The sequence below is a fragment of the Lathyrus oleraceus genome, chromosome 7 (assembly GCF_024323335.1).
Source record: "Lathyrus oleraceus cultivar Zhongwan6 chromosome 7, CAAS_Psat_ZW6_1.0, whole genome shotgun sequence".
Taxonomy (NCBI): domain Eukaryota; kingdom Viridiplantae; phylum Streptophyta; class Magnoliopsida; order Fabales; family Fabaceae; genus Lathyrus; species Lathyrus oleraceus.
Genome location: NC_066585.1, coordinates 335,667,470 through 335,684,098, shown reverse-complemented (window position 1 = coordinate 335,684,098; position 16,629 = coordinate 335,667,470). Strand labels below are relative to the sequence as shown.

The window sequence follows — 16,629 nt, the reverse complement described above, 5'->3', positions numbered from 1 at the left end:
TAGTTCTCCATAGTCATCTTGCTAGCTCTCCAAAAAATCGTACATGAACAGAAAAACGTAACCCTGTTTTTGGCTTCCTAACCTAGGTAAAAACACCCAAACGCGTTTCACAACTCAACCGGGTCAAATGTACGATCCGGGCCCAATACAACTAACCCAAACAAAATATAAAAATAATGCAACAGATTCAACGAAATTTCTGGCCCTTCTACAGTTTGATTCAGCTCTCAACTTCTGAACAAAAGTTGTAGATCTTTTTATTAGCTTTCCATCGACTAGTAGCACGTCTCAATCCGATACTCCTAGCTCAAGATATGATTTTTCTCGTGAAAGCTGCTAATGCTGAAAATTAAATACGAAAATTAAATACGAAAATTAAATAAGTGCAAAAATAACATAAATTATGAAAACACATTAAAACATAAAAATAATCAATACAAACCGAAGAAATGCTTAAGTACAAACATGGAAGAACGTGCATCCAAAATGCACTGATCAAATTCCCCCACACTTGAACTTTTGCACTCCGAGTAAAATGAAAAACAAAACAAAACACAGACACATCAACGGTTACTCATTCTAGGCTACAAGTCATCTTCGGTTAAGTTTTCTTCGATAGGTACTAATCTTGCACACTAAGGACATTGTAAGAGCACTAATCCACAGTTATGCCGACATAAACCTCCGGGATACACAAATCAACTTGAATCATGTTATTATATTAAAGCCTAACTTACTCATCCTTCTTTGGCTCTTTTTCATTCAGGCGCAATCACATTAAGCCCGTTATCTCCACACACTCATAGCAAGGCGACCGGTTAGTGACTCTGATCCTTTTCTGCACGGGGTTCTGGTACTTAAGTGGCATAACCCTTTGCTTACTCAATTTAGTTGCAAGGGATCAGACCGTAATCCGCCCTACCAAGTTCAGCACCAGAAACCGCTGAACCAACTACAAAAGAGTCTTATTTCCAACTTTTTTTGAAGGTTCCACAACCGTTGGGTTAAGTGACCGGGTGAGGGTCACCAAACTTAGAAGGTGCATTCCTTTATTTTTTTTCTCTTTTTTTTTCGGAACACTCACTTATATTCATTGGCTTCCCTGCGTAGAGTGTGTGTGAGATGGTGCTGATTGCTGAAATAAACTACTCAAGAGCTGTCAGAGGATGAGAATGTAAGGCTAAAACATAATAAAAATTCAACTCAATTTCCATATGCAGGAGACTTATGGTGTTAAAACAATACCGATCTTGTGAATTTTTCCCAAGTCTCCGCAAACTCGACTCAAAGTAACCTATAGCCTAAAACTTTCAAAAAGATGCATTTTTTTATTTTTTTTAATGACTAAAAACAAACAAAACACTAACAAAAACAAAGAAAACACACGATTCCCTCCCCCATACTTAAACTAAGCATTGCCCTCAATGAAAGGACTTTACTAATAAAGTAGAGAGAAGGAAAGAAAGACTCCTTGATCAAGTTGCAGTGTAGTCAGGCGCTTCCAAAGAAAGCTCCTCTATGCTGACATCTTCAGGCACCGAACTTGCATGGAATAACTTCAGACGCTGCCCGTTAACCTTGAAGACTTTGTCAGTACCTGCACTTTTTATTTCTACTGCACCATGAGGGAAAACATTAGTAACAACAAAGGGGACAATCCATTTGGATCGAAGTTTCCCAGCCATAAGCTTAAGGCGGGAGTTAAACAATAAAACTTGTTGGCCCACAGAAAATTCCTTCCTAGAAATCATCTTATCATGGAAGTGCTTAGTTTTCTCTTTATAAATCCTAGAGCTTTCATAAGCCTCTAATCTAAGCTCTTCCAACTGTTGTAATTGGAGTTTTCTTTCAATACCTGCTTGTTGCATCTCCAAATTACAACTTTTCACCGCCCAATAAGCACGGTGTTCTATCTCAACAGGAAGATGACATGCCTTACCAAAAACAAGTCAATAAGGAGACATCCCAATGGGTGTCTTGAAAGCGGTTCTTTGAGCCCAAAGTGCATCTTCTAGACGACGGCTCCAGTCCTTCCTGTTTGGCTGCACCATTTTCTCTAAAACCTATTTGATCTCCCTGTTTGAGATCTCAGCTTGCCCATTAGTTTGTGGGTGATAAGAAGTAGAGACTCTATGCATAACTCCATGCTTCTGGAGTAAAACTTCCATGGTGCGGTTACAGAAATGAGTGCCTTGGTCACTGATGATAGCTCGCGGTATTCCAAACCTGCAAAAAATATTAGACTTGACAAAATCTGCAACAACTCTAGAATCATTAGTCCTAGTGGGGATAGCTTTCACCCACTTTGAAACATAATCAACAGCAAGCAAAATGTAAAGAAAACCAAATGATACAGGAAAGGGTCCCATGAAGTCGATTCCCCATACATCAAATACCTCACAGAAAAACATAGGTTGCTGAGGCATTTCACTCTTGCGAGTGATGTTTGTACCTGCTATCTAGCACTCTTTACAAGTGCGGTAAGCCTCATAAACATCCTTAAAAACAGTTGGCCAATAGAAACCTGAATCAAGGACCTTTCTTACCGTCCTTTGAGGACCAAAGTGTCTGCCGACTTCAGATGCATGAGAAAAATTCAAAATAGATTCAATCTCATTGTCGGGGACACATCTCCTGATTACCTGATCACTACCAAACTTCCATAGATATGGATCATCCCAAACATAATATTTGGCATCACTCTTGAGTTTATGAACCTGTGATCTCGATGCACCTGTAGGAAAAACACCATGAACAAGAAAATTAACAATGTCAGCAAACCAAGGTGTAATCCCATGCAAAAGAAACAACTGCTCATCAGGAAAGTCATCCTGAATAGGAAAAGGATCTTCATTTCTCTCTATCCTTCTCAAGTGATCAGCCACTAAGTTCTCAGCTCCACTTTTGTCTTTAATCTCAACATTAAACTCTTGGAGCAACAACATCCACCAAATCAATCTCGGTTTTGCGTCCGGCTTCTTCAGCAAGTACTTTAAAGCTGCATGGTCAGTAAAAACAACAACCTTGGAACCTAGCAAATAAGATCTGAATTTATCAAGAGCAAAAACAATAGCTAGCAATTCTTTTTCAGTGGTAGTGTAATTTGACTGTGCAGAATCTAAAGTCCTAGAAGCATAGTAAATAACATGGGCAGCCTTGTCAACTCGTTGTGCAAGGACAACCCCAACAGCATAATTAGAAGCATCACACATAAGCTCAAACGGGAGGGTCCAGTCAGGGGGATGGATTATGGGAGCGGAAGTCAATGCTTTCTTCAAGAAGTCAAACGCTTGTTTGCACTTGTCATCGAAGCTGAAAGTGACGTCATTCTTCAACAAGTTTGACAGCGGAAGAGCTATCTTGCTGAAATCCTTGATGAAACGCCTGTAAAAACCTGCATGACCAAGAAAAGAACGAATCTCGCGAACGCAAGAAGGGTAAGGCAGTGTAGAAATTACATCAATCTTAGCAGGGTCAACAGAAATTCCTTTTTCAGAAATAATGTGACCAAGAACAATTCCCTGCCCAACCATAAAATGACATTTTTCATAATTCAAAACAAGGTTAGTCTCGATGCATCTTTCTAAAATCAAGGTTAAACTCTTCAAGCATGCATCAAAAGAGGAACCATAGACAGTGAAATCATCCATAAAAACCTCCATGCAATTTTCGATAAAATCAGAAAAAATGCTAATCATGCATCGCTGGAAAGTGCCAGGAGCATTGCAAAGACCAAAAGGCATCTTCCTGTAAGCAAAAGTACCGAAAGGACAAGTAAAAGTCGTCTTCTCTTGATCCTCTGGTGCAATATGAATCTGAAAATAACCTGAAAAACCATCAAGAAAACAATAGTGTGATTTACCAGCTAACCGTTCAAGCATTTGGTCAATGAACGGTAAAGGAAAATGATCCTTTCTCGTAGCCTGGTTCAATCTTCTGTAATTAATACAAACTCTCCAGTTGTTCTGAACTCTAGTGGGAACAAGTTCATTCTTTTCATTTTTCACCACTGTAAGTCCAGATTCCTAGGTACAACCTGCACTGGGCTTACCCACTTACTGTCAAAGATAGGATAAATTATACCTGCTTGCAAGAGTTTGGTTACCTCTTTCTTCACAACATCAAGAATCAAAGGATTAAGCCTCCTTTGGGGCTGCCTTACTGTTTTGGATCCATCCCCAAGTAGAATCCTGTGCATGCACATTGATGGACTAATACCTGGAAGGTCGGCTAATGTCCACCCGATTGCCTTCTTATGCTTCTTCAAAACCTGCAAAAGTTTGTGTTCTTGATCGAAATCAAGGTTAGAAGAGATAATAACAGGGAGTTTCTCATTACTCTCCAAGTAAGCATATTTCAGGTTCTCAGGGAGCTCTTTTAGCTCTAAGGACGAGGGCTGCTCGATGGATGGAATGCTTGGGGCAGCCGGGATGTCAAGAGCATCAACTGTAAAAACAGGTTTATTGGTAATAACTTCACCTGTAGGAAATGTATCATCCTGCAAGGCAGCATCAATCTCAGCACAGACAACACAAACGTTAGTGTCAGTACAATCAGAACATGAATAAATATCATCAAAACCAGAGAGAGATGGAAAATCAAGCGCAAATAGTTCAGAACTAGCGTCATCAACTAATTCAGAAATCAACTCAATATGAAAAACGGAATGCTCCTCCACAGGGTGTTTCATGGCATCAAAAATGTTAAATTTTGCGACTATGTCACCAAATTCCATGGACATGGTTCCATCGTCAACATCAATTTTTGTCTTCGCCGTTTTCATGAACGGTCTGCCTAAAATGATGGGAGCTTTGATCTTCTTGGTTTCTCCTTCCATGTCTAGAATATAGAAATCTGCAGGGAAAATCAAATCGTTAACTTGAATAAAAATATCTTCGACTACCCCGGCGGGTCGAGCGTTGCTCCTGTTTGCCAATTGAATGATTAAACCTGTATGCTGCAAAGGACCAAGACAAAGGTTATTATAAACAGAAGTAGGCATAACATTAATGCTCGCTCCCAAATCAAGCATGCAATTCTCAAATTTACTATCCCCGATGGTACAAGGAATAGCAAATGTTCCCGGATCCTTCTGCTTTTGTGGCAGAACCTGAGTAGTGAGGGCCGAAACATTTTGCTCGCCTACAATCTGTTTAGATGATTGTTTGGGCTGAATAAAGGCAGAAATATTTCGTCCTAAGTTTACTCTTTCACTTCCCTTAATCCTCCTCTTGTTGGTACACAAATCTTTCAGAAACTTTGCTTACTTAGGAACCTGCTTAATAATATCAAGTAGCGGAATGTTTACCGCAACCTTTCGGAAAACATCCAGTATCTCTCTTTCTTTGTCTCCCTCCTCAATTATTTTATTTTTCAGAACTCTATGTGGGAAGGGGACTGGTGGCCCATACTCTTTTTCTTTAATTTTTTCAGTTTCGACCACAACAGAAGAAGGAGAAGAAAGTTAAGCTGGGTGAGGCTCAGAAGGAGAAAGTTTAGAAGTTACCTCAATGATTTTTTTATTTTTTTCAGGGGATGGTTCTGTAACTTTTCCGGATCTCAAAGAAATTGCGCTCACATTAGCATTAGGACCATTCGGATTGACAACTGTCTGGGCTGGAAGTTGGTTCGAACCTTGAGCTTGCATGTTATTTATTTGAGTAGCAAGTTGTCCCATCTGTGTGTTCAAGGTCTGAATGCTAGCATCGGTCCTTTGTTGGAACTGGAGGTTGTTCACAGCCATTTGCTTAACAAGATCCTCCAAGGATGGTCCGAAAGGTGCAGGGACAGCCACTTGAGGTGAGTTTTGTTGTTGGCTGGTTTGCGGGTTTCCATATCGAAGGTTGGGATGGTTCCTCCAATTGGGATGGTATTTGTTGGTGGACAGGTCACGAGTCTTGTTGTACCTGTTTTGATTGTAAAGGTTGGCTGCATAAGCTTGTGGCAACTTAGTAATGGACTCGTCTCTCAGAATAGGACAAGTATCGGTCGGGTGCTCAGGAGAAGTACAAATGCCACACAAAGTTATTGTTTGAGGTTTTGCTACTGCCAGTTGTTTGACTAAGGCAGTGAGTTCGTCAATTCTGGTCTCTAAAGCTTTGTTGGAAGAAACTTGAATTTGACTCACGCCTTTGCTTTGCAAAGAATTGTCTCTGTTGGTGTAAGCCCTAGAGGCCGATACTTTTGGTACTTGTATCGAATTATTTATTAATTAATAAAAAGGCTTTTTCTTTATTATGGTTGATTAATAAAGTCCCTGGAATAGATAGTCCGTTTAATGTATTAAGTGTGACTTAATCATGAGAGCACATTAAACATAAGGACACTATTCTTAAAGTATCCGTAGTCGAGCTTTAGTGTGAAGTGGGATAACATTAAAGCATTAAGACTATTATGTTTGTAGACTGATGATCACATCTCATGGATCATGGATAAAGAGTTATCAAGTCTTAAATATAGGTATGAATATTAAGAGTAATATTTATACCGGATTGACCCGCTATGAGAATACTATATAGAAAGTTATGCAAAGTGTCATAAGTTATTCTCATGGTGATAATAGTGTATACCACTCTTCGACCTGAAACCACTATGGATCCTAGATGTAGAGTCGAGTGCTTTATTGTTGATCCAACGTTGTCCGTAACTGGATAACCATAAAGACAGTTGATGGGTACTCCAGGAAGCATGCTGAGGGACATGAGTGACCTAGATGGAATTTGCCCATCCTGCGTAACAGGATAAATGTCTATGGGCCCAATATTGAACTGGACAAGGATGATAGGTCTATACCTTGTGTTCAATATAGACATAAGTGCAAAAGGGTAATTATACACATAATTGTTATCACATGAGGTTTTGTCAGATCACATGACATTTTCGTGACTTGGGTAGTAGCGATGTGTTGCTAGATACCGCTCACTGTTTATTATGTTAAATGCGTGATTTAATATAATTGCCAACGTCGCGAAAACCTACAGGGTCACACACAAAGGACAGATTGATAAGAAATAGAGTAACTAAGGAACACCGTAAGGTACGGTGCACTTAAGTGGAATACGAAATATGGTAAGGTACCAAATACTTAAGTGATTTTGGCATATTATGATATATGGGCCAAAATACACTTAAGTGGGCTTTTTGGCTTGAAGCCCACACATGTGGTTCTATAAATAGAACCCTTGGGTAGAAGCATTGTCACTCAGATTAACACTCAAGTGAAGACTTGGAATTTCGTTTCCCTCTCTCTCTCACTCAAAGCCTTCATTCGTACCAGCTAGCACTGAGATTGAAGGAATCCGTTCGTGTGGACTGAGTAGAGACGTTGTCATCGTTCAACGTTCGTGATCGCTCCGTGGATCTGTATCCAAGGTTTTGATCGTTACAAGAGATCTGCACCAAAGGTTTGAATCGCCACAAGAGGTAATGATTCTATCACTGATCATGCCCATTTGTAAGGATCACTAAATGGAGAAATTTTTAAATTCCGTTGCGCCTTGGATGGTCATTCTCCTTCAGTCTCTAGTGGTGAACTGTTGAGAATTAAGAGACATATTTTCAATAAGGGCTTTGGCAACAGCTGGAGTTTTATCGACTAATGCTCCACCACTAGCAGCATCAAGAATGTTCCTGTCCATCAGTAACAACCCCTCATAAAAGTATTGGATGAGGAGTTGCTCAGTGATCTGGTGTTGAGGGCAGCTAGATACCAAGTGCTTGAATCTCTCCCAATACTCAGTCAGCGACTCATTGCCTTGTCTAATACCACAAATCTCCTTTCTTATTGAGGCAGCTCTGGAGGCAGGAAAATATCTTTCCAAGAACACTTTTTTCAGGGTTGTCCAACTTGTAATTGAGTTTGGCTCGAGATAATAAATTCAATCCTTTGCTGCACCCTGCAATGAAAAAGGAAAAGCTCGAAGTTTGATGTGATCTTCGGTGATCCCTTCAGGCTTCAACGGTGTAGAACACACCACCTGGAACTCTTTCAAATGCTTGTGTGGATCTTCACCTGCAAGACCACTAAACTTTGGCAACAAGTGTATTAAACCCGATTTTAATTCAAAAGAAACAACAGCAGCATCATATTCAATACACAAACCATTGTAATTCACATCAGGAGCAGCTAACTGCCTTAAGGTTCTATTATCAGCCATTGCAAAATCAAGTTCAGAATCCGAAGCAAACAAGTTATGCAAATAGTCAGACTCAGAATCAGACTCAATTGTGGGTGGTGAACTATTGGTAGCCTGGACTGTTCTACGTTGTGTGTGCAAACTTCTCTCTATTTCAGGATCAAAAGCAACAATTTCAGAACAGCGAGACCTAGTAGCCAGGACTAACGGAACAGCAATGCAGCAATAGCAACAATAGTGAAAATTCCAACAATGTCCTAAAAGTAAAAAAAAACAAACACAAAGAAAGAAATCAATCAAAAATAATTCAAAAAAATAAACTGACACCGAAATTAATCTAATGACTTAAAAATATAATTTTGAGATTTTTTTCGAGACGGTGAAAACAGTAAATAATTTCTTAAAAATAGAAAAATGATGAATTTTGGATTTTTAAAAATTTCTCCCAATACTACTTTGTAGTATGGGATAAATAACCAGAGAATTATTTCCCTTCAGATACCCGGAGCAGATTTTGAAACAGGCACAATTTCTCAAAAACCGATTTTTTTATGATTTGGACTCTAAAACGCGAGTTGGACGAAACTGCGAGGAAACTAGGACCTATACGCTTAGACACTAAACCTATGACTCTAAAAACGATTAAAAGAAACAAGAATCCCCGACAACGGCGCCAATTTGATTCGTTGTCGCACGCGGATCAAAACGAGTAGTTTTTCAAAAATGTAGTTTAACGACAAATTGACTCAAATATCGTTCTCAAGGATTCTTGTTTAATTAATCTACCAATAGAACAAAAGGGGGGGGGGTTTGGTTGGTTTAGATTCGAAAAAGTGATTTTTAAAAGTGATTATAAAATAAGCTGACACGAACCAACCTACTGCATCATCTTCTGACTTATCATTGATTCTTATAAAATTCCAAATCCCTAACGGGTCTGCTCTTATTCGATTACAATTACCATTAACAAGCGTAAAGGAAATTATGTGAGTAATATTCCCAAATTCCAAATTAAGCAAACGAATTAAAAACTATTGCGAATTAAGCAGACGCAACTTGATCGTTCGTGATAAAATAAAAGCTATGTTAACACGAAATTGATTCGGGATCATCATTCATCAATCAAATTTAAGGATTCTATCCTATAGCAACAATTAGATTAAGCAAATAATTGGAATTATAAGAAGAACTCAAAGGAAACAAATTGGAATTAATAAAAACCTCAAAGCGAATTCTGAATTATAGCAGGTTGATTCAAAAGGGATTAGTTTTGCATAGTCATCTTGCTAGCTCTCCAAAAAATCATACATGAACAGAAAAACGTAACCCTGTTTTTGGCTGCCTAACCTAGGTAAAAATACCCAAACCCGTTTCACAACTCAACCGGATCAAATGTACGATTCGGGCCCAATACAACTAACCCAAACAAAATATAAAAATAATGCAGCAGCTTCAACGAAATTTCTGGCCCTGCTACAGTCTGATTCAGCTCTCTACTTCTGAACAAAAGTTGTAGATATTTTTCTTATCTTTCCATCGACTGGTAGCACGTCTCAATCCGATACTCCTAGCTCAAGATATGATTTTTCTCGCGAAAGCTACTAATGCTGAAAATTAAATACGAAAATTAAATAAGTGCAAAAATAACATAAATTATGAACACACATTAAAACATAAAAATAATCAAAGCAAACCGAAGAAATGCTTAAGTACAAACATGGAAGAACGTGCATCCAAAATGCACTGATCAAAACTCTTATAATTGTGCGTGTAAGCAAATAAGTCTCTTGCTAGTGTGCTTGAGCATTTGTAATCAGTTTGGTTATAGTGGAAATCCCTTGGAAGTGCAAGGGGACTGGACTACTCTCAAGTTGTGAGAGGAACCAGGATAACTACTTGTGTCTCTTGCTTTACTTTACTTGCTTCTGTATTTAAATATTCCGCAGTTGTCAATTCTGATCCTCTAAGTTAGATTTTGGTTTAGAATATGATAAGGAACTTTAGAAGCTATTCAACCCTTTCTGAGTTAGACTCTGAACTAAGTGTTTAGAATATGTTTGAAAGCCATCAGAAGCAGAAGATCAAAAATCTTAAAAGGATAAAAAAGCAAAAAATTCAACCCCTACCCAATCTCTTGTATTTTTTTCACCTTCAAACAGTTCATCCTCCTTTCATTTTTTGTGTTCTCCTTTGAGTTCCTAGGAATCATTATCTTGTTGTTTTATAATTTGTGCCAATTCAAGATCCAAGACATAAAAGATCTTTAGTGCAGTTAGGGGGAAGATTATATTGTCTTTCCATCGAGTGAAGTTTATCCCCATCGAAACGGTCCAACATGATAAGATCCTGGTTCATCACTTTGATACTTGAAACGGAATACTCGGCAGCCATTATTTTAGATACTATTAAAGTGTTAGATAATGATTGTTAGTTAAATGGATCAAAGCTAAAATCATGCATATGGAAACTTTTTTAATAGTATTTCAAGCATTCTCTATTTTATATCAGAGTCTACACGCAGGAATACTCAAGATAATTCAACATACTTCGAGTTTGCACAAAACAGATGAAAACTCGAATATAGAAAAGACAGAAATCTGAAATTTAAACAAGGAAGAGGATAGTTCGAATTGATATATTTTTTCTGAATCTGAAACAACCTATTTATAGAATAAATAGTGTTATTTCACAAGGTTGTGACCCTTGATAAAACACATTCTTTCACCTAGTGTTGCAACACTTTACTAAGTATTGTGATCTTTGATTAAAAAAATAACTTTCTCACCAAGTGTTGCAACTCTTTATTAAGTATTGCGACCCTCGATAAAATATACCCTTTCACTGTGTGTTGTAACTCTTTACCAACTATTTACTAAGTATTGTAACTTTTTACTCTCTAATAATATGTAATGTTATTATTTGAACATAACAATGATCATGTATTTAATTAATCTCTTCATTCATTAATAATTAAAATATTTTATTGCCTCTAAAATCTATTAATTTTGTCCCTTAATAGGAAGTTTAATTTCTTATATTTTTCTTAATTTCAAATAGTTCATCTTTTTAATATATTTTTCTTATATTTTCATCATTAATCCTTCAAGTATCACACATAGCCTAAAAAAATAAGATTAAAATAAATATGTAAATAAAATGTTTCTTTCATAATAATAAAAAAACTACCTAATGGATTGGCTTTTGAAGTTTTATGTACACGCCTTTCCATCAATCCAAACATACAAGAGTTGAACATTATAAACTAGAAAATTAGAAAACTATACAATATTTCTTACTTGCCAAGAGGAAAAAATAATGGTTGGAATAGTCAAGTTTATTTATTTTTCCATAATCTTTCTTTCTCTATTTCTGGTTGCAATGAATATTGAAAGTAAGCCATTTTTTTTACCATTTTCAAAGTTTCTTATTTATAGGTAATGTTTTATCTAATTTTTGTAACAAGTTTTTATTATTTATTTTATTACAGGTTTTGTTGATTGTATCCATGATTTTGATTGTCCAAAGGATATGTGCCCATCTCCTTTAAAACCAAAGTGCGTTTTGTTGACAAATCTTCCCGTTTCTGGAAGTGGAAAATGTGCATGTGCTTGAAAGATGAACACATAAGCTCTTCCTACAAATTTATATGAGTGATCATTTATCTTAGAGTATTTGCAAATTCAAATGTATTGCTTAATAACATTTAAATCATTGTCATCGTTTCATCACTCAACATATACAAACACCATCAACACCAAACAGATCCTTGGACATGTTTTCAATATGATCTTCAACGCTGACGTTGTCTTGAACCTCATTTCAAATAGCACTAGGTGAGAAGTATTCTATTAAGGATTGTTCACGATGAAGCTAAATGGTATGTCCCTTTGGAAATAAGGAAATGACTACCCCTTTAAGTGGTTTAACATGACATTCCTACTCAGCAATTTTTTAAAACCACATAGTTTACGAGAGTATATTATTTTTGTTTTTCTTTTATGATTCATCTTTAAAATTAAAATTAATAAACTCTATTATTCCTAACTCATACAACTGATATTTGTAACTTCCTAATTCACTATTTAATATATTGAAATATAGATTTTAAAAAGTTAATATATTGAAAAATCAAAATAAAAACTTCCTACAAAAATTAATTAATGCTCATTCAATCCAACAATGAATGGCCAATTTAGAATAAAAGAGTGTGCCAAAAAATGATTCATTTCAATTTGCAATTCAGTTTTTCCAATTTCATCCTCTAATTAATACTACTTTCATCAATCTCAATACACAATAAGGATAATTTAATAAAAATATTATTATTTCTCTTTCATTTATTTATTTTTTAATCCTGAAATACTCGTTGTGTGAGACGGAAAAACTATATTGAAAAGAGACATACTAGTTAACTCAGTCTAGAAACTAGTGCTTTTAAAAGGAAATGGAGTAAGGGCTTACCAGAATTAATGGGGGAAAATAAAGGGAAAAAAACAAATAGTTCTTTATTTCAATGCCATGATCCTAAATTGAACCTTTAAAAATAAAAGATAAATATAATTAAAAATAAATAGAAAGTAAGATTTCTTTCTCTGTTTTATTTTTTGTATGATGAGATAGGAGATCCAAGACAATAACTTTGAAGTAAAAAATTAAAAATGAAAGCTTGTTGCTTAGAGAGAAGAGGCATGGATATGTTTTGCTTATAAAAAAAAGCATGAAAAGCTTAGTTTTGTTGTTGTTTGAGAAGATTGAGGGCATCTCTTTTATATATATATATATATATATATATATATATATATATATATATATATATATATATATGGGTCGGTCCAATCATATCGGAGGTCCCGTTCTAATTATAAAAATGCGCCAAATTTAAAAAAAAAATACAATTATAATAATTAAAAAATATATCAAAAATACAATTATGTATTAATTAAAAATAAATTTAATTATAATTATTTTGAGTTTTGATCAATCTTGAGTTTTGTATGTATTAAATTTTTATCATAACATTTTTTTTAATTATTGAGTTTTTTTAATAATATTTTATTTATTTTTATTAATATTTATAAAAAAAATTAAAATTTTAAAAATTGGGGCCTCTAATATTTGGGACCCTGTGCTACAGCACATGCTGCATTTGCACAGGAACGGCTCGGCCCTGATGAAAATAACACATCGCTTTTTAATGCATTTACACTATAAAAAAAGACTAATTGGTATTCTCTTATCTTTATTAAAAATTTAAATTTCCTCTACATTTTTTTTCTCACTCTCATTCACTTTTATTTTAATTTTTTTCTCTCTTTTCTCTTTCCTTTTCCTCACATTTTGTTGGTAGGATGAAAATTGATATATAGCCACTAATATTAAAAAAAAATTACCTTTAAAATTTTATTTTAAAGATTATTTTTATTTATATATTCTAATAAAATTTTATTATAAAGACTATTTTTAATTATATATTATTAACATGGTCGATTTTCAAAAAATTCAATCCTAAAATGTAAAAAAAAATTATGTCAATTCTATTTATTTATTATCACTAAAAATGTTAATAATATATTTTTAATTTTAATAAAATTAATAATTTATTTTATCTCACATATCATTATCAATATAATATTTATTTTATTTTAATCAACAATTATCTTTTCAAAAATTTCTCTTTTTTTCTTTATCCATCTCATGAATACTTTTTTTGTATGATAATTTAATACAATTAAATTTATATAAAATTATTCATTTTACAATTAAATAACTCATTTCAAATTTTACATGTATATCTAAATATATTTTATATCGTATCAAATAAATTTTGCATCTCACTGTTGATTATCCACACAATACCTATTTTATTTGAATCAACAATTTGCATTGAATATAAAGACAAAATCCTTATTCTCAAAATCAAAATTGCATTTTTTTTCCATTTCACAAGTCTTTTTTTTTTCTCCATAATTATTTAATACAATTAAATTTATATAATTATTGTCTATTTTACTGTTAAGTAACTCATTTCAAATTTAAGTGTTTATATGAATACCTTTTATACCGTATCAAATAATCATTCTATCTCACTGGTCACTTTCAGCACAATACATGTTTTATTTTAATCAATAATTATCTTAATTTAAAGATAATTTTAATTTCTAAATATCAAAATTTCATTTTTCTTTGTTCATCTTGTCCTTTCTTTTTATGATTATTTAATATAATTAAATTTATATAATCATTGTTTATTTTATAACTAAGTAAAATATTTCATATTTACATACATATCAAAATATATTATATACCGTATCAAATAAATTAAGGCATACTATGAGGGAAGAAAAAATGCATGATATAAGAAAGAAGAAAAAACCATGATGTGAGAGAGAAAAAAGAAAGTTTACTGAGAGATTAACAATTGTTTTTTATTATCCCTTTTATACATATAGTCTCAAAAATTCGGTCTATATGCATTGGATTTTTCAGTTATTCAATATTTCTTCAATAATTTTGCAGAATTTCAAGAATTTTTACTCAAAATCTTTGAAATGTCCTATAGATCTTTATAATTTAGCAAATATTCGGTATTTTTTCAAATAATATGGTATTTCTTCATCATAAAGAAAAAATGACAAAAAATTGAGTACTTTAATGAAAAATTCGATAATTGTTTATACTTTGAATGATACGATTTTTTTAGTAAGGTTATAAGTGCAATTACAGCCCTCATGCGGGAGTGTCAGATAAATGTGGGGAGTGATGGGATAAAATCATAAAACCTCTATTTTTAGTTACTTTATTTGAGCTTTTAGCTCAGAGCCAATGCCTTCCTATTTTATTTCTTACACCCCCACTTATTTTTTAACTATGCTTTTTTTAGTACTTATTATTGTTGCCACTTTTTTGTGTGTTTTATTTGGGCTTTAGGTCCAATACAATACTTTGCTATTTTGTTTATTACACCCTTCATGTTACTACTTTGGTCATGTTATTTTGTTTATTTATTTATTTTATTATTGTTGTTATTTTTTGTATGTTTTATTTGGAATTTGGACCCAATAGCATTACTTGCTATATTCCATTCATCACACGTCCCTTATTTTACTTGTTTTTTTTATTATTGTTTCTATTTGTTGTATGTTTGATTAAGATTTTGCCACTTAAATATTAATTAGTCCATACAAAGGCTCTTACTTGTCGACATTCAATGGGACGGACAACCATAGGGATACATTGAGCAGATGATATCAATGGGCAACATAAATGATGTATGGACGGTCAATTCGCAATTTCTCGTCGTCTCTTGCATAAGCATTTCCAATTGTATTTTGGGGAGACCATTCGCAACCACTTTGGACGCCGTAGACTCACCGATGCACCTCAAACTCAAGTATCACAATCTTTAGAGGGTCACTCACTATTAGCGCCGATCTCGAATGAGAAAAAAGAATTTATCAAGCGCTCCAAAAACACCAAGGATATGGCTTAACCATGGAGATTTATGTGGCCTCTCTAATCGGTCAGCTTTGTAGAATGGGCATATGGTCCCCAAGATGGTGCTTAAAATAATAAGAAAATAAGAATTTTAGAAGTTTGGGTAAAAACTAGAAATTATTGAGAATAAGAGGTGAAATGGTGAAAAATTTAGAAAGTTGGGAAGAAGTGTAATAACCAATAATTAAAAAATTAAGGTAAAATAAATAGGAAAGTTCGAGGGGAAGTTAGATTTATAGTATGTATAATTGGGAATGGGGAGAAAATAGGCAGCAAAGGATTTGGAAATGGGGGAGCTAAGAAGTCATAGCCAAGAGTTTGAAAGGTTCAATTTCGAGGTAAGAGGTAGTGGTGAGAGAGGGGGGTGAATTCCTTAGTAATGGGTGAATTTATACAGCCAGGGTGGTGAAGATTCCTTACCCTTCCATCAACGTCATGTGTACTGTAGGTGATTTCCCTTATTTTCTTACGATCTATGAAATGTTTGGACAAGTAAGGCTTGGATAAAACCTTATTGGAAATGATCGATGAATGAATTGTTTGATCTAGGTTGCTCTAGAAGCCAAAGGGGATTTGGGATAAATCCCCTATGGTCACCATAGTGTTATTGTTTGTTGATTTAATATTGTTGGATGTTGATTGTGATACCATGGCTATTGAATTGTTGTATATATTGTTGTATACATGCCTTAGAGTTCTTATAAGTTCTGTGTAATTTTGGGCAACCCTATTTGGTCGTGTTTTCCAAAAAAAATCCAGAAATCTTACGATGAGTTTCCCCCCAATTTCCAAAACTTTGATCTGTTTTTCAAAGTTTCGCAAATTCAGTAAAACTTAAATTTTTCAAAAATTGAACTTTTTCACAAAAAATTGGAAAACATACTTTTGCACATAAATAAAAAAATCGGGATTTTTATAAAAATCAGAATTATGGTTTTGGGAGAGCGGGTCGGCGGCGGCGCATCGGCATCAGGAAGCAGCATGGTGGGTGTCGCAACGG

The 16,629-nt window shown here is 34.4% G+C and overlaps 1 pseudogene; it reads right to left on the bottom strand.

The window, feature by feature from the left end:
• Window positions 1-2,459: 2,459 nt before the first annotated feature.
• LOC127103683 (uncharacterized) lies at window positions 2,460-4,690 on the bottom strand (annotated as a pseudogene).
• Between the last annotated feature and the right edge of the window lie 11,939 nt (window positions 4,691-16,629).